Source organism: Lissotriton helveticus, chromosome 7 (assembly GCF_964261635.1).
Source record: "Lissotriton helveticus chromosome 7, aLisHel1.1, whole genome shotgun sequence".
Classification (NCBI taxonomy): domain Eukaryota; kingdom Metazoa; phylum Chordata; class Amphibia; order Caudata; family Salamandridae; genus Lissotriton; species Lissotriton helveticus.
In genome coordinates, this window is record NC_136068.1 from 84,907,262 (window position 1) to 84,926,451 (window position 19,190).

General features: G+C 48.7%; 1 protein-coding gene across 2 annotated transcripts in view; it reads left to right on the plus strand.

The window, feature by feature from the left end:
• Positions 1-19,190, plus strand: part of LOC144766632 (tumor necrosis factor receptor superfamily member 5-like) — a 131,413-nt gene that overhangs the window by 39,753 nt on the left and 72,470 nt on the right. The window contains exon 2 of one of the 2 annotated variants that reach the window (XM_078650416.1): positions 8,498-8,648. The exons of the other annotated variant lie outside the window; for it this stretch is intronic. The gene's annotated coding sequence lies outside the window, so the exon portion shown is untranslated. The remainder of the gene's footprint in view (positions 1-8,497; positions 8,649-19,190) is intronic. 2 annotated transcript variants of the gene reach the window in all.

Genomic DNA, 19,190 nt, shown 5'->3' on the forward strand with positions numbered 1-19,190 from the left:
TAACTGAAAATGATATATTACTGAAAACAATGTGCTACAATGCCCGTGCTTTTGCCGTCAGCCATTATTTCAGCTAGGATATCTTTTATCATGTGTGTGGCTGTCGCTTAGCAGTTGCCTGCAAGGATTGTAGTTATAGGGGTTCTGTAACACAATTTTCCGCGGACATATCATGTGTATAAATTATTTCCGTTTGTTGAGCGCATGTTGAAGACAGAGTCTCCAGCTTATCAGTGCTTTATGAATACACACAAATGCACGTTTTTACGTCCGATGTTCGACTCCGTCTTCCTTCCATCTGAGCCTAATGAAGCGAGCTGCGTGGCGTGACATCACGTGGACCTCCTACTATTACATGTAACTTTAGTTTTATGTGGTACTTTAAACCCCAAACTTGCTCTTTTTTTAGCGCTGAAACTGATGCTCCAGGTTTTACCGGGGTTTGTTCTCTTTCTACGCACCTCCACTTCCAGCCTCGATAAACGAAGGCACAGGCAGTCGTCCAGGATTGTGCACCATATACTGATCAAATACAGTTCTCCTGTTCCCACAGGTGACACGACAGCTGCACCAAAAGACCCTGTATTCTCAGTACATGCCGCACAGGTAAATGCATGGCACCCATTACTGAAGTGCCATGACTCAATCAGTTTGTGAAACCGCGCATCATAAATTACCAATGTTACTTAGTAAGCAGGCGTCTATTACATCTCATAACGTGTGTTTTTAAATCCATGTTGGGCTTTTGGGGGCAGTGGTATATCTGCAAGCGTGGTTTGCTGGAATGTATAATCTTTTGCGTGCTCCTTTGGCACACACCTGCAGACACCCTTCTGTGGTTGCAACAATTAAACGCCAATTAATGCAACCACAGCGCTTCTGAGGGCTGGGGCTCTTCCAGAGTGCTCACAATTTTTGACAAATGAAGTTATTTTGGAAAACACATTACAGTTCAATGCCCACGGTCGCACAATTAATCGAGTGAGGAAAGACGAGATTAAAACTCAAGTCTTCATTTTGAGCAGGCAAGAACTGTGGAGTCCAATCACAAAATTGATTTGATCATCTACGCAAAGGCAATGGAAGCGCACTGCAGCATTATACCTGCCCCAACCTCCATTGTTAACAAGCATTGGCATAGCCAATAGGTCTCGCCTTTGGGACCTTATAAGTGTTTAGCCATGCAACAGTTGATGTTGCACCAAGGATATTGTGCTGGATAACTAAACACTTATACGGTCCCAAAGGTGAGACCTATTGGCTATGCCAATGCTTGTCTCTTTCTCTCTCCTTCTCTCACTTTCTCTCTCACTCTTTCTCTCACTCTCTCCCTTTCACATTCTCCCTCTCTCCCCTTTCACATTCTCTCTCTCTCACCCTCTCTGTCTCTCTCCCCTCTCTCTCCCCCTTTCTCTTTCTCACTCACTCTCTTTTCTCACTCATTCTTTCTCATTCTCTCCTTCTCACTCTCTATTTCACTCTATTTCTCTCTTTCTCTCCCTCTTTCTCTCTCCTACACTCATTCTCTCCCTTTCACATTTTCTCTCCCCCTCTCTCTCTTTTATCTCACAATTTCTGTCTTTTCCCTTCTCCCTGTCTCACTTTCTACAATCCCCGATGCCCAGTCCCCATCTGTCGCCTCTCCCCGCCTCTGCTCCTTTCTCTGCTGCGACTCAGTATCTGCCTATTTCATCTCCTTGGCCTCGCACTGCATAAATGAAATACCATATTTGACAAGAGTGACAATTGCCAAAGAAGGACACTCTCACTGCGAGACACAAAGGGAGGCATAATCACGAGTAGCTTCAAGCACTGTGCGACACAGATAATAGGCTGGGAGATGCTGAGAGTAGCACACACAGACACTATAAGACAGAGGAATAGACAATGGCCAGGGATAGACAGAACAAGTTGACTTTCTAACCCCTGTGTATCAACAATAACTCCTCAGTTCCGAAACAGGTAACGCATAACTTTGCAGTGACATCCATCTAAACATGCACGAGTCACAGAAAAGCTTTCTAAATCTTAAACACAATTACACAGCTGCTGTAGAATTTTCAACACCCAAATCCACCCGGGCATGGACAGGTATTTGAGGCATAGAAGTGGTGTGTGCTCACGCAGTTTCAACCGTACTTCCGCACAAAGAAGAAGGTTGTTGACCCTGGGCAGAGCGGCACTACGCGGAGGTCCACGGAGTTGGGGACAGAACTCAGCTCCGCCACCCGCCTCCACCCCCATATTAAAAATTAATTAAAAGTACAAGAAAAGAAAAAAGACTTACCTTCACTGTGGCGTCCCCGGGCTGCCGTCCTCCTCTCAGGGTGATCTGCGCATGCGCATTTCACGCAAGGAATGGGCGCGCGTGCGCGCATACTAGATTAACCTTAGACGCAAGGAAGAGGAGGACGGCAGCCCTAGGGCGCTGCAGTGAAGGTAAGTCCTTTTCCTTTACTCTTTAATGTGCTTTTAATTAACTTTTAATAGGGGGATGAAGGGGGGTGGCGAGCCAACTCCGCTCCGCTGCGGAGTGTGCAGAGTTTTGCCTACTCCGCGTTCTCTGTGGAACGCGGAGTAGGCAAAACTCAGCCCACTTCACGAGCGGAGTGGAGTTCTCCACCCACGTTTATTGTTGATAAGACATGAAAAACAGTTAGGTGGGATACCATGAAGTAAAGAAACATGGTGGCTGGGTGGGTATGTTAGCGGTCTAGTGTTCCAACTTCTTTTGAGAATGTTTCCTGTCAGTTTAGTTCCTACTTCTGCTTCAGCATGGGATAAAACTTCCCAAGGAGGCGTGACAGTCATTTTATTCAATGCCTGGCAACTGTACACTTGGCTGTGTTTTTTCACTAACACTACAGTTCATCACAAGGCCATTCCCCCACTTATCCTAATAGTTTATTTTCCTTTTCCCGTTCCTCATTTTTTCCTACCTTTCCTTTCTTGACCTAGTGGGGATTCTTGCTTTGTGCTGTCTCTGCTTCCTTCCTCTGCAGGTTCTGGTGGTTCTTGTCCCACTTCTCCCTTCTCTTTGCTTAGAATGTCTCCCAGCCTTCCTCCATGATCAGCACAGCACTGCTCTCATCACATTTTCCGGCACCTCCATCACACCCGAACTCTGCCATACCATCAACTGCTCCATCGGTCCACCACCTTCACTGAAGACTGGAAGCAGTCATGGATCAACACCCTGCTGTTGAAACCCTCTGGATACCCGATGGATCTCAAGAACTACAGACCCATATCTCTGCGCCCCTTCCGAGCCAAAGTGATTAAGAAAGCCATCAACGCCCAACTCTCCAAGTTAATCAAAACAAACCACATCCTCAACCTCTCCCAATCGGGCTTCAGAAGCAACCACAGCACCAAGATTGCTCTGCTTGCCACTATAGACAACATCCGCACCCTCATCTACTGAGCCAAAATGGCTGTCCTCATCCTCTTGGACCTCTCAGCTGCTTTTGACACAGTCTCCCACCACACCCTCTGCGCATGACTCCATGACACCAGCATCCATGACAAAGCCCTTGAATGGATCCGCTCCTTGCTCACCGGCCGAACACAGAGAGACAGACTTCCACCATTTAACTCAGAACCCACAGAGATCAGCTGCAGAGTGCCTCAGGGATCCTCCCTGAGCCCAACCCTCTTCAACATCTACATGGCCCCGCTTGCAGCCATCGTCCGAAGCCACTGACTCTACATCGTCTGCTAGGCTGACGAGACCCAGCTGATTCTCTCCCTCACTGATGAACCCACAGCCGCCAGGTGCAACCTCCACAACGGAAAGAAGGCAGTCGGCACCTGGATGAAGGACCGCTGCATCAAGCTTAGCTCAGACAAGACAGAAGTGCTCATCCTGGGCTCCACCATCTTTGCCTGGGGTGACTCCTGGTGGCCTGCAGCGCTCTGAACCCTCCCTCACACCCACGGACCGCACATGAAACCTCGGCTTCATGCTGGACTCCTCGTTCTCAATGAACTGCCAAATCATTGCCTTTTCGTCCTCCTGCTTCCACCCGCTCCGCCTGCTTCGTGAGGTCTTAAGATGAATTCCCACCAAGTCCAGGAAAACAGTCACCTATGCACAATCGTCAGCAGCCGACTCGACTACGGCAATGCACTCTACGCCGGCATCACCCAGAAACTCCTAAAGAAATTGCAGAACATTCAGAACACCTTGTATAAAATCAGACAAAATGGGAAAAATATGCTATATAATTCTAATTGTGATCAAATTGGTGGTTGAACCTATTCAAGTAATATGTGCAACAATATGTATTTATCCATGTGCATATTAGAAAAGTGAATGTAGATATATCGTATATTTTTGATACTACACAAAAAACAAAAACTAATAAAACTAAAAATATTTTCTTAACTGGATTGATACAGTGTTTATTATGGTAGAAAGTATCTACAGTTAGCGCACAGATTTTTGGTATCGACAGCATTGAGCCCGGTGCTATTGCTTTTTTCTAAAAAAAGTTTATTTCCCTGTGAGGTTTTATCCTTGTTTCAGGGGCCCCGTGTGTTTGTCATAGTCATCCAGAACACCTGTGCCAGACTCATCCTGAACATCCCACGCCACAGTCACATCACCGGCCACCTGAGAGACCTTCACTGGCTACCTCTCAACAAATGAATTACCTTCAAGCACCTCATGCACGCCTACCAAGCCCTCCACAAGGAAGGACCTCCATACATCAACCACCGCCTCTCCTTCTACGCTCCCACCAGACATTCCCGCTCAGCCCAACTTGCCCTGGCCACTGTCCCATGGATGCAGAAGACCATTGCTGGAGGAAGATCCTTCTACTTCACTGCAAAGACCTGGAACTCCCTACCTCTGCACCTCAGGCAATCACCATCGCTGCTGCAATTCAGGAAGGGCCTCGACCTGGCTCTTCGACTGAACCGTAGATATATATATATATATACTCTCTCTCTCTCTCTCTCTCTCTCTCTCTCTCTCTCTCTCTCTCTCTCTCTTCCGTTCTCTCTCTCTCTCTCTCTCTCTCTCTTTCGTGAGACCCTCACGGATGAGTTGTCGAGCTCTATAAGAACCCTGAATGCTGATTGTATGGAATGACATAAACTAATTGGGCTTATGCCCTGCCTATCTTTGGGTATTTTTGTGTTGCAATATCTGGTTGTGGAGGTGACCGGGTTCCTATCCAGTTTAAACGTGACACAGGAGACACTTACTGAGATCTGAAGAGCTGCATGAGGCATTTGCTTTCAAATTCATGGTGGGTGTTTCCAGGTGATTTAAGTCCCTCTTATTACCACAAACGCCTTGTCCTAAACAATTGTATTTCTTGGGCTTTACATTGTTGTGAAGAAATGTTAAATGTAAATAAGCAATATAAAAACTGCTAGCCTATTTGTGAAGCGTTTCACAAAATTCCATATTTAAAAGAAATCATTTGGTGCCTCTCTTAACACGTTCCGTGCTAGTGACGGAACCACTCCGTCACGAGCCACGGGCGCGCTGTGCTCATGACGGAGTGGTTCCGTCACGCCGCGGCCGCTCCGCCCACACTGCATCAATTCCGTGCCTGCGCAGCTGAATTGATGAGCGGGCGGGCCGTGACTGAACCACTCCGTCATGAGCACAGCGCGCCCGTGGCTCGTGACGGAGTGGTTCCTTCACAAGCATGGCAGGGCCGCGCGACCCCCCTTCCCCTCCCAGCGCCGCGGCGGAATTACCGCCTCGGCGGAATTACCGCCGCGGCCAAGGGGTTAAAATAAAGATCTACTTTATATGAATTAATCAGTAAAAGAACCACCAAACTATCAGAATCTTCTGTTTCACTTGGCGGATAAGCCAATTTCTCATTGGAAAGAAGTCAAACTTTTACATGAAATGAACTCCCTGCCTTTTTTGTCTCCGAAACTGTGATCAATAATCCTGTTCTCTATTTCTTAATAAGGAAAAGCCCCCAGCAACAGTGCCATTTATGTTCTGGGAAGCCATTCCAAATGTATTTCGAGGATTTTTTTCTGATGGATTAAATCTGGGCAGGTCACACCCTTATTAGAAAACTTTCTTCCTGGAGTAGCAAACGCTAGTAAAATAGGGGAAGTGTAGACCGAGGAAGCAGAAACATTGCTGCTGAATTTTACACTCAATCAGCAAATTTCCAGAGGTCGCCAAAGTGATGTCATGCCCAGTGGCAGCAGATTATGAAAGAACTTCATTCACTTGCTGCAAATCGTACTAGAAGTCTAATCCAAAAACCCAAATGTTACACTTTCTTGGTTAGAGAATATATTCTTTGTTTCAGGAGAACAAATGGCTGAATGTTAAATTGTGGCTTTCACGCGGGCAGTGAAGCGAATTCTAGAGCCTGAGAGCTGTCAAAACGTTTACCTTCTCCATGTGTGACAATGTTGCAGGGTATTACATGTTTAAGTTCATGTGCAAATTATTTCGCTTCCTCCGCGAAATGGTTAAAAATGGCCGCGAGCACGCAGAGTTCCACAAACACGCGGAATTGCTTGTTCCGCCTGTTCTCAATGCTTTTTTCCTGTTCGCGAACGTTGTTTGCGTGCTCGGAGGGAAATATCTTGCGAACACACATTTTGAAAGTGCGAACAAGCAAAAAATTCCTCGAAACCGCAAGTCGCGGATTTTTGGCTATTCTGCGTTCTCTGCGGAATGCAAAATTACCCAAATTCCATGAGCGGAAAGGAATTTACCACCCAGGCCTAATGTTGTTTAGCACTATAGGAAAATGTGCTTCTAGACCATAGACAAAATATCCCGGGGCACCGAAACAGTTCATACCTGAGATGGACCGAAACAGCCTAACATTGAGGACTATAAAATGCATATCTGTGTCTTTACTCAACAAGAAAGAGAACCAGGGCTTAATTTGTGCCGGTGCCCAAAGTTCCGCTCGGAAGCCCACAGCCAGCGCAATTAATGTTGGCGCACTGAATACCAAGACTGGCAGTCTTGAATCCACCTTGTGTCTCATTAATCCGCCACCAGACTCTCCCTGCTCCTTTATCTCACCCCTGCAGGTTCCTGCTTTCTCCCTTTTATGGTGGTAATTCTTCTTTCTCTACCTCGGTCTTTCCGCTTTGTTCGTTTTTCCTTGTCTTGATCTGGTAAATGTCTGTTTTAGAAAAATAAGTGCCTGTCCCCAAAAATGAGTTCCTGTGGCACTCACAGGGGTGGCTCCTCCACGTAGGCGGAGGAGCATCGCCCCACTGCTTTCTCGCAGTAGCGAGAAGCAGAAACATAAAATGGTATTATGAATACCATTTTATGTTAAAATGGTATTATGAATACCATTTTATGTTTCTGCTTCTTGTACTGCAAGAAAGCAGAAGGCAGGGTTTGGTTGGGGGTAGGCAGGTGGGCATTCCATAGTAGACTCCCCATACACACACCCAACCCTCAGAACTCAATTTAGGTGTGGTTGAAGACTTCTGCCATCTTGAAAATACCCCAAGTGGATAGGGTTGGTTCTGGAACTTTCAGCTCATTGGTCAGTAGCGGATGGTGACATTTTTGAGTGGTGGGGCAAAAACATCCGTCATGAATTGGACTGAACAAGTAACAATACAAGCCAGTCTATCTCGTCCATGTGGTATTGGAGATGGTTCTGACATTTATCATCACAATAGAACCAGTGGCAAACGTACTACATGCCTAACTTTAAATGTGTTTCCACTGCACCTATTTATTGACTGCTGCAGATTCTTCTCCTGTACAGCTCTCCGACGCCTTAGGAAAGCCTAACATCATACAGTCTATTCATCCAGTCCCCTGACTAAAGGTTCAGAGGGGGAACATCCTTTACAACGCGGTAATGACACCGCAGTGCCATTACAACGCGGGTTTCACAACACAAGTCGTTAACACGACTTGCGCTGGAGGGCGCCCTAGGCTAAGGAATAGTAGATTTACTATTCCAGCACCTTCCCTACTGTACGTAGGCTGGTGTTGGAATAGTAAATATTACTATTCTTAAGTCCAGCACCCTACAGCGCAAGTCGTGGTAATGACTTGCGTTGTAAAACCTGCATTGTGATGGTCTGCGGTGTTTTATACCGCGTTGTACCGTCATACATCCGGTTCAGAGAAGCCAGCAGTGTGACAGGGTGAGCCCCAGAGATGCCAGATTCTGGGGCATGGATGGCAGAGAGACTGTTCAGTGATGCAACTGCAGAGCCATGCCACGACATTGCGGAGCAAGTGCAGTATCTTGCGGGCGCAAGGAGGAGAATGTGTCAAGTTAACACCAGGAAAGGCAAAGCGATAACAGTAAAGCCAGTATTACAGAGCACCAGAGAGTGGGGAGGGAGTTTAAACATAAATACAGCATGCGGAATAAGAATCTTAATAACAGACAACTTACATGCGCTAAGTATATATGTAGAGATAGTTGTCCAATTTATTTTTGCAATTTTGATCGGCAAACTCGACAGGAAGGTATTGGAGCTCTTTACATGAGTACCAGTTACATTAAAGAAGGGCAAAGTAATTTTTTAGGCACTGCGAGATTAAGTGATTTGCCCACATTCACAGGATTTTGATATGATGCCGAGACTCGAATATAGTTCCCGAGTTCCAAAGCTGGCAGCTCTACTGTTAAAGCCACACCCTCCATCTGCATTAAAGAAAGGTACGTCTTTTTTACTTAATTTATTTCAAAATGCATTAAATAAAGGTAAACCTGCCACTTAAAGCTTTATTATTCACCGTCACGCATCAGGTCTGCAAGTGCACAGTCGTTGTAGGTCACTAGGCAGGCAGCGTGATTTCAAATACACATTGAAGATAGACTGATGCAAATAGGAGCTTCACCTCTAACAAGGACATGTGGAATGATGGCATCACTTAGAGCTTTCATATCCAGGGCACTGTAAGACCAATATTCCCCCTGCAGCAGTCTTGGCTCTGCCTAAAGACTTTGAAAAGGTAAGCCCAGTCATGCACAGTGGGCTGCCTTTTAACCCCTTCGCTGGGGCGGCAATTCCGCCGCAGCGCTAGGGAGGAGGGGGGCGCGCGGTGCTCCCATGCTCGTGACAGTACCGCTCCGTCACGAGCCTCTGGCGTGCTGTGCTTGTGACGGAGCGGTTCCGTCACGGCCCTGCTCGCTCAATAGAACGCGCTGCGCAGGCGCAAAATTAGCGCCGCGCAGGCGGGCCGTGATGGAACCGCTTTGTCATCAGCACAGCGCGACCGAGGCTGGTGACGTAGCGCTTCCGTCACCAGCATGGGAGGGGTTAAAGCCTTGCTTTACGATTATGCCCTGAACGATGGTGAGGCAGCCTGGCGCGGTTTGCAGTGCTCAAAGACCAACACAAAACTTTGCAGATTGGAGAGGCGGGGTGCCAACGCCCAGGGCAAAGACGTGGACTCCAAAGGTCATAAGGCCGACCTCCTGTTAAAGCTACAAGGACACAACAAGCTGCAAGGGATCTTTTCCTGAAACTGCCCAGCTGACCAGCGTCAACTGGGCCTGGACTGGGCCCTGCAGTGTGCCTCTGCCTCGGCACCCTGTGAGTCTCTTTAAGTGTCTCCCCTGAGTTCATGGGGGCTTCAGAATTGTACACCTGTGGTGAATTGGAACTGAAAGGACTAAAGCTCGAAGGTAAAATCTGTCAGCATCTAATTGCGCATTGATAGGTCCTTTTCTATCATAACCATTGACTGTGATTGGTACTTTATGCATCATGGAGAAATCCCTGCTTACAGTGTTTAAAAATTAATATCTCTGGTTCACATTATTTGATTTTTGTCATTTTAGTGTCATTGTGCTAATTTATTTTTTTCCCATAGTTTCTGCAAACTTGACCCAGAGGTATTGGGTATCAGAGCACTTCACATGAGCACCAGTTGCTTATACAAGGGCACATTCAATTTTGTTAGGCATGGGGAGATTAAGCGATTTCCCCAGAATCACTGGATGTTGAGCGTCCTTGCTGAGACTTGAACCCGGTTCCCCAGATTTGAGTTTGCCCGCCCTAGCCGTTAGGCTACATCCTCTCCCCTATATGTTACTTTATTGGCCTAAGTCATCTTTATTGTATAATTACTTAAAATCATTACAAACATGTTTAAAAACTAGAATGGCTCAATGTACAAAGATACACAAACCCAAAGATGCTGATATAAAGACATTAAGACATTTAAACAGAAATATGATGTACATAATACATAAAAAATAGTAGCAGCACAGGAATTTAATGCCCAGAAATAATCGATTTTATCTAATGTAATTTAAGTGAACATGCAGGAACACGCTACGTTCCTACATGCATGGGCTAGGACACATGCTGGGCCAGTATACCTTACACACCTGTGAAAATGTATAGGGTGCACGCACAATGCCCAATTCTAAAAGCTGTGCACTGGCGAAGCCATCTGCAACCACACTATCCAGAAGAGGTGCAGCGCCATGGTGAGCACCTTCCAGGGCCGGACTGGGAACTAAAACCGGCCCTGGCAAAGTGCTCGGACCCAGCCCCCTCACGGGGGTTGGAGGTGCCACCGAGCTCTTTGCCGGGGCTGGTTTTCAGACGATTTTCTTACAGGGCCGATTTTGCAGCTATGCTGCAAAAACGGCTCTGTAACAAAAACGGCCCCCAGGGGCCCAAAACCGGCCCCCACCCATGCGGCGCACCGGGGGATTGCCCGGTGCCCGCTACAGCCAGTCTGGCCCAGAACGTGCAGTAATAAAGTGCAATGTCCCCATGCTTATACCAGGGTGTCAGACCATACCTTATCATACCCATTCTCGGAGGGGGAAGCTTTTGTTTAAAGTGCCACATGCTTGATCATAAAGTGATTAATAGATGTGCATAGCGATGTAGTGTTGAATGCCCTGATGATGGAGATCTTCCCACATGCTTAAACCTCAGGAGGGGAGAAAGCTATTTGCCTAAAGTGCCGCATGCTAGGTCAAAAGGTGCTTAATAGGCATATGTAGCAATAAAGTGCGAAGAGCCCTGTGGTTCGAATTTTTCCACATAGTAGCCAAATCATCAGCTCATGGCTCTCATTAGCCTTCACACTGTGGTAATGCAGGGTTTTAAAGTGTCCAGACTCCTCCGTGGGAAAGGATGCCAAAACCTTCCTTATGGGCAAATTTCTCAGCTAATATTGCCTCAACTACTTCTATGGCCAAACCTATGGCAGTCCACTACCTCCCTTCGGACTACCTGGTCACCCCATCAGAAACTTGGGACGTGATCTGAATAATTGTAAACGTATTCTGTAAATATGGTATCTCGCTTGAGTAACTGGTTATGTAAACTGTAACTACATGCTCTTCTTTTCCTTATGTATCCGGCACCCCTCCCCTTACTATTAGAGATGTAAGGGGATGATTCTAAGTCTGTCTGTATATTGCTTTGCTCTCCTGTAAATCGCTCTGATACCCTAACTGGTCAAGTTTGCGCTCTATAAAACACAAAATATAAATAAAATAAAAGTATCGCAAAGGAGTCTTCCAACTTCAGCAAAGAACTTGCCAATCTGTGCTAGTTCCATTGGGACAGCTGTTGTGTAGATATGTGTCAACGCCTCTTTACAAGTTCTTATCCCATTATGCAGAAAAATTGTTCTTAAGCAAACTCGCCTCTGGTGCAGCAATGCATGACAGCGGCAAACAATATGCACTGTCGCCTCGGAGTGGTATTGGCACAGACTGCACTGCCCATGACCTGTGGGAATGTTTTTCCAGTGGAGCCTGTATTCCAGCCAGGATCAGTTTGAAGTGCTTGTAAGAACAACACAATACATTTTAACTTTGTGCAGAAAAAGCCATGATTGCCTCCTGTCCCTTAAAAATGAAACTAAGGTGCCTAAAAACCCCACCCACCTCCACCGCCTGACAATATTCTAGATATGGTATTTTGATAGAGTTGTAGAATAGAATAAGGGAGTGGCCCAACTATCCAAGGGACAGGGTACCAGCACAAACAGTGTAATATCAAAACTTTCCCTTGGATTAAATTTCACTCATACTACCATTCTCACCATACATAAGAATAAGAAAAGAGACATTCAACTATTGTGGTCTTGATAAAGGTGGTGCGTAGCAAGCAATTCACCGAAACGCGTCGACGCTTCTGTTACATTAAATTCAAGGGACTATATGTTTGGGATAGCGATGATATTAACCCAACAGTGATTATAGATCCTAATGAATTAATAATTTTGGATGTTTTCGCATTGAATCACCGATTATTGTCTCTTTTGTGTTTTTAAAATTGTTTTTATGAAATTTTGGGGGATTGTTAATGATTTATGTCTTTGATTATGTTTTTATATTCGATTGATAAGAATTTATATAAATAAATCAATATATTGTTTTATATTTGGGAATTTTAGTTTTTGTGCTTATATTCACAGCTGACAGAGGGACGATATTTTGACATTGTGTTGTATGTATGGTGAGAATGGTAGTATGAGTGAAATTTAATCCAAGGGAAAGTTTTGATATTACAACATTTTGATAGAGTTGTCAGACCAATGCTCCCCATACGTTGCAAAGTCTGGGAGCTTGCATACCCTCAAGAACACTCAATGTGGGATACTAGTCCCAAAGAAAACCAGAGGTGGGCGAAATGCGTGCCATTTGATTTTATATAACTACACAATTTAGAGAAAAATCATGCAAAAATACACGTAGTTGCGTGAAATGCACATCTGGTTATTAGTATATTTTAGAAACAAATAAATCCATTTTAGAAACAAGAATGTATTTTGCGCAATGGGGCTTTGGGAGGGGCGGCCGACCAGCGGGAGGCCTGCTCCTCCCGGGGGGGTTTTGGGCCTTGGGGCAGCCAGCACCGCAGTTGGGCTGGTTGGGCTACTTAGGCTAATTTTGGGCTGGGTGAGCTAATTTTGGGCTGGTTTTGGGCTTGGGTGTTATTTAGACGGCCATTTTGTGTCACTCCCCACCATTTGGTGGTAGTGACAAAGCAGCCGGTTGTGGGTAGCTCTGGGGTTTTATGGTTTTGGCTCTGGGTCGCTTTTGTTGTATTCTTGCCTGCATTCTTGCCTGTGGCGGTCTGTGGACCTCTCGCTTACTGAGTTTGCCTGTCTTACCTGCGGGTGCTCGTGTGGTGATCGTTGGCAGGAACCCCTGGTTCGCGTGCGGCTGTTGATGGCGCTTTTTGAAGATCCCCGAGTGCTGGAGGCTCTACGCCTTCTTGCCGATGCGGGCCGCATGGATATCCTGCGGCCCGAAGTCAAGATGAGGCCGCCGCGACGCCGTGGCGGCAGTGCTCTCTACTGAACCGCCACGGCAGCGGCTGGGGGCGGAGGGGGGGCGCGGCCAGGGAGCGGGAGGAAAGAGGAGGCGCGGCCGCATGGTGGGAGCAGCGGCGGGGCGAGGTTTTGAGGCCTGTTTTAGAATTTGCGGAGGAGGCTGGGGGGGGGCACCCACGTAGAGTCTGCCACAGGTGAGGCATTGCGGGGAGCGGGGGACGGGGCCGTAGAGGCCGGGAGATCCCACCACAGCGGGAGCAGGTGGAGAGTTCTGAGGGGGCGTCTCCCCTGCTGATAGAAAGCTCTGGGGAGGAAGAAGGGGAGGGGAGTGGGGTGGGGGGAGCAGAGGAGAAGGCTGGGCACTTCCTGGGTGGGTTGGGGAGTGTGGGGGTGCAGAGCCAACTGCAGACCCCAAGGGTGGGCCCAGTAGGGAGTGAGCAGGGTGGGCAATGCGGGGCGAGGGATTTGATCGCAGGGGGGTGGGGGGGCTGGCGAACCTCGGATTTGGAGCCAGGGAGCGCTGCGGGGCCAAGGCCCCCGGGGGGGCAGGGGGGTTGGGGTAGGGGAACTCTGGGATGCAGCTAGGCTGGAGGAGAGGTGCGGAGCGTTTGGGGGAGGGGAGAGGGTGCGTCCGTGCGGCGTGAGTTGGAGGCACTGGTGTGGAATGAAGAGGAGGAGGAGGAAGGCTTGGGGTTTGGGGGATGGGGCTCAAAGGGCACGAGGGGACCAGGGGACGTGCGGGATACCCTTTTGCACAGGGGGGGCATTCGGCGGGAGTAGGGAGGGTTGCGGGGGCATGGTGGTGGGACACCAGTGGAGCGTGTGGGGTGAGGGGGTGTTTTAACCCCAGCATGCTGGACTCCATTTCTTCTTTTTTCCACCAGGAACGTGTAGTGAGGCTCTCAGGAGAGCAGTATGCGGCTCAACCCCGCCGAGAGGATGAACCGGCTCTGCCTTGTACGATCAGTCACGCTCCCACATGGGACTGGATGATGGCGTCCTACGGGAGGCAGGGCGGTAGGTCCCCGCCAGCCGCACCCGAAGGGTCGAGACAGCCGCCGGGGGACGATGGCGAAGGTCAGTCAGTGCCGAACTGGACCCGGAAGAGGCTATGGTGGAGAGGAGGAGGGAGAGTGTGGACTTGGGGGAGTTAATGTGTACCTGTAGGGAGAGAGCGAGACTGAGCCGGCTGGAGCCCATGGAGGGAGGACGGGGTCAGGATTTGGAGGTTGCCTCGAGTGGGGGACAGGAGGATGAGATGTCCCAGCTGGATTATGAGGGGGAGAGCACGGAGGAGGGGAAAATCCGGGAGGGACAGGGGGGTCTGGAGGGGGGGAACGAAGTAATGCTGTTCCTAGTTTTTTGCAGGCGCCCAAGAAGGGCAGAGCGGAAAGAGTGGCGACCCCCCCGCTGAACTGGTTAGGCGGCGGAATCCGGTGCGGACGCTGGCCTTAACGCCAGATAAGCAAGGTGGCAGAGCGGGGAGTGGGTCCGGTGGGAACCCGCGGGGGAAGGTGTCAGTGGGGACGGAGGCTGCAAGTGGGGAAGAGGGGGTGCGCCTTAATAAAGGAACGTATGTGAAGGGCACGGGTGGGCCCAGATGAGGCGGACGTCGGCTGGTCTGGGGGCACTAAGACGGGCGGGGTGGGGGTCGGCAGTTCCGGGGACAGTAAGAAGGACGAAGGGAGCAAAGGGGGTACGGGGAAGGAGAGTTGCGATATACCAGTGTGGAAGCTCCCTTATATGGGCATTACGAAACCCCTGGGGGCACATCTGTCGCTGGCGACCAAAGAGAAAATTTGGAAAGGGGATTATGTAGATATTCTGAAGCTCCTGAACCGTGATCTGACAGCAAAGGAGGGGTCAAAAGAGGAGGAACAGGAGTTGGCGAAGCGGCCAAAGGTTCCTTTGAACATAGAAAACTGGTCGGCGGGGTTTTTGATATTCGCCAGCGTGTACTGCGAGAAGTACCCGGACCGGGCGGTTGCGCTTTTTAAGTATATGGAAGTGATCAGGTGGGCACAGGTCACGTACAGGGGTTACATGTGGTCACATTATGATGAGGAGTTCTGAGCACGTTTGGCAGCGGACCCGGAGGGGAAATGGGGGGAGCTTGACTCTGACCTATATCAATAGCCCATGGGCGGGGCAAAGTTTGGTAACACGATTTAGACGGCCAGCGGCCTATTTATTTATTTATTTTATATTTATTTGTGACATTTGTAGAGCGCACTGTTACCATACAGTGTCCTGGCGCTATCTTGATAGCTCCTAAACTGCATCCCCGGAACTAGTTTACAAAAAGCCACGTTTTTAGCTTTCTCCGAAAGGTCATCAACTCAGGGCACCGTCGGAGTGCCACAGGAAGAGCATTCCAGGCCACCGCCGCCCCTCGGCTAAAACTCCTGCCTCCCCAACACACTTTCCTGATGTGTGGGGTCTTGATCAATCCCAAAGTGGCTGACCTCAGAAGTCTACCTGGTTTATACAGGGGAAAGTGTTGCCCAAGGAATGCCGGGCCTATACCATGGGTCGCCTTATAGACAATACACATGATTTAAATAGGATCCGCTTCCTTACTGGCAACCAATGTAGTTTCACCAGTTCATGGGAGATGGATGCAAACTTAGGCAAGCCTGTAAGTAGGCGCGCTGCTGCATTTTGCAGTATCTGTAACTTGTCAAGTATTCCCTTCTGGGCTTCAAGGAGCAAACTGTTGCAGTAATCCAATCGTGAGAGCACCAAGGCCGTCACAACTGTTTTTTTGCATTCCCCTGGGAGGAACGGAAGAACCTTCCGGAGGATTTTCAATGTCCAATGGATAGATGAAGCCAAGGCATTTACCTGAGGTCCATAGGAGAGTCTCTCATCTATAATGACCCCCAGGTTCTTGACCTTATTGACTGGGATAGGAAGACTCCCCATCTCTTCTGGCCACCAACTCGGGCCCCAAAAATTGACCTTAGAGCCAAACAGTATCACTTCGGTTTTAGCCGAATTAAGTTTTAAACAATTTTCGGCCATCCATTTATTCACAGCCTTCATGCACTCCTGGAACTTGCTGGCCATATCAGTCTCCCTCCCTGGTAGCAGTGACACCACAATCTTTGTATCATCTGCATATGATGTGAGTTCGAACCCATGGGAGCGGTTGACTGGGGCCAGGGAGGAGACATATACATTGAACATGGTAGGGCTAAGTGAGGAGCCCTGAGGAACCCCACAAGATGGTTGGCAGGGTTCGACTCAAAGTCCCCTAGTGCAACTACCTGGACCCTGTTGGTCAAAAAAGATCTCAAAATGTCTAAGGCCTTCCCCTGGACCCCACATTCTTCCAGCCGGTCCACCAAGATGGTATAGTGGACCGTATCAAAGGCCGCCGACAGGTCCAGCATAACCAGGGCCGCCCGACCTCCGGAGTCCATCACCTTCCTGACCTCTTCTGTTGACTTGATCAGGGCGGACTCCGTGCTGTGGCCTGGTCTAAACCCATGCTGTGAGATGTCTAGCCCCTGAGTGGTTCCTAAGTGAGCACTGAGCTGGATGTTCATGATCCTTTCTATGATCTTAGCCGGCATAGGAAGTCTTGAGATTGGCCGATAACTGTTGGGGTCCGAGATGTCCAAGTTGGGCTTTTTTAATAGCGGCTTGATGGAAGCCCGCTTCCAGCTCGATGGAAAATCCCCCTTCTCAAATAACTGATTGAATAGTTCGGCTAGGGCATTAGCTATAGGGGTTGCTGCTAGCTTTGCAACTATTACTGGACAGGGATCATAGGGTGATCCAGATTTTAGACTCAACAGGTGTCTCTTGATCTCTTTCCCTTCCACTGGGACAAAGTTCAACAATTTAGAGCTCTGGGTGACTGCTGTCTGGCTCCCCAATCTGGATGACTGCATATTCTGTGCCACAGGCGCTTCTAGCAATGCAAAAATCTTTTCCACTTTGCTTAAGAAGAACTGGGCCAGACTCTCACAGAGTTCCTGGCTTGGAGGCGTGACAGCTGCTTTAGGTGTGGCCAATCTTGTTACTGTATGAAAAAGTTCCTTGGACGAATTTTTTGCCCCACGGATACAATCTGAAAAATAGGCCTCCTTACGTTGTCTTATTCTCTCTTTATATTTTCCCTGACTAGCCCTGTATATCTTTTTCTCAGCTACGCTGTAATTTTTGCGCCAAATTCGTTCTAGCTTTTTACACTCGCACTTAAGCTCCCTGAGTTCTTCTGTAAACCAGGGGGCTGATGGAGCCGTTCGAGTAGGGAGCCAGCTTTTAGGTGGAGCCAGTTAGACGCAGGCCTGGTCAATCCAATTGGCATACATAGGCGGCTTCTTCTGTTCCCGCAGGCAGAGGCACCATAGAGGATGTCAACAGTTTCTTAAAGACAGTCCCATCTATTTTAGACCAGCCTCTGCTGACCTTAAATTCCCTCTTATTTCGGCTTACCCTGTGTACTGCCGCATCTTGAATACTAAACCATACCACAGCATGGTCTGTCCAGGCTACGGGCTCTGACCGGGAAAATTGCAAGTCTGGGTGACTCGTGAAAATCCCGTCCAAGGTGTGGCCTGCTTTATGAGTAGGCCCTGTGACCTTCTACATTAGACCCAGCCCTTCCATTAGTTCTTTTAATGCCTCTGTGTCGCTGTCCTGACTGGACTCCAGATGGAAATTAAAATCCCCAAGGACAGTGTAGGCCTTGGTACACAGTGCTTCAAATTACCCACTGCCCCCAAAAACCTCGTTTGGATGCCTGGAGGTCTATATATAAGGCATCCCTTAAACGATTGATGGTCCGATAAAATTAGGTTAAATGCTAGAGCCTCGCAGGAGTCCGACGCTATAGGGAGAAAGCTACCTTTAATGGAAGAGTGATATATGATCGCAAGACCTCCTCCTCTTTTTTTCGGTCTGTCTAGTATATAACTCAGATAGTCCGGGCCGGACGCCGCATCCGTCCAGGTTTCCGTGACAAAAGCTATTTTAGTTCTATGATCTTTAATTAGTTCAGATACCTCTAAACTATGCTTGACCATTGATCTGGCATTAATCAGAAGGCAGTCAAAATCTCTCCTTGTTTCCTCCCTGTCCCTCTTTGTCCAGGTTAGTGATTTAATTTGATTCATCAGAATGTCCGGGGTATGTTCCTGACAATCATGACCAACATAGGGACCTCCTTGCAGGCTCTCATCCAGCCTTAAAGTCTTACAACCTGTTCGTCTTTTCCCAGCATTAAGGCTCAAAAGAAGATTACGCCCGTACACCTTCCGTGGGGACCTACCTGGGGCCTCGCAACCAGGGGTCATGGCGCTAGGCGCGGGACCGGCGCAGACGGGCTTGCCTTTGGCGTGCCTTCGGCGCGCCGCCGGCGCGGTCGCGCCAGCCCCGTTTTTATGGGTGATGGTAACAAATGTCTAGCGCGCTGACCTTGGCCCAACCAAAGATGGCGGCCGTCCGGGCAAACGCGATTCAGCAATCCCCCTTCCTATGCCCTCTATAGACTGGAGCACAGCCTTTTAAATGATCGCCTGTGTCAGGAACCAATTTCTGTAAGTACAATTTAATTTTACACACAATTAGAAAAATTGGTTAAAAAAGTAAAAATTTCTCAATTTCTATTCCTCACTCCCAGGGTCCCTGTTGTAATGCTTTCGAGTAGCAGTAAAAGCAATTAAAACAGATGGACCTACTGCTGGCACCTCGCCCCTTTCCGGCCCACCCCACCCATGGGGGGTGGGGCAGGGGGGTGGTGTCACTACTACCACAACGGGAGCATGTTGGCATTATAACAAGGGCGCGTGTGCCAGACAATACTGTCGGTTTCGGCATGAGTGCTCCAAATGCAGGAAACGACACCCGGTGGTGCGCTGCTGGGGAGTTGGGGGCAACCAGAGTCAGCCGCCCGAGGCGACAGGGGCGCAATCCGGGGGCAGGGGAGGCAGAG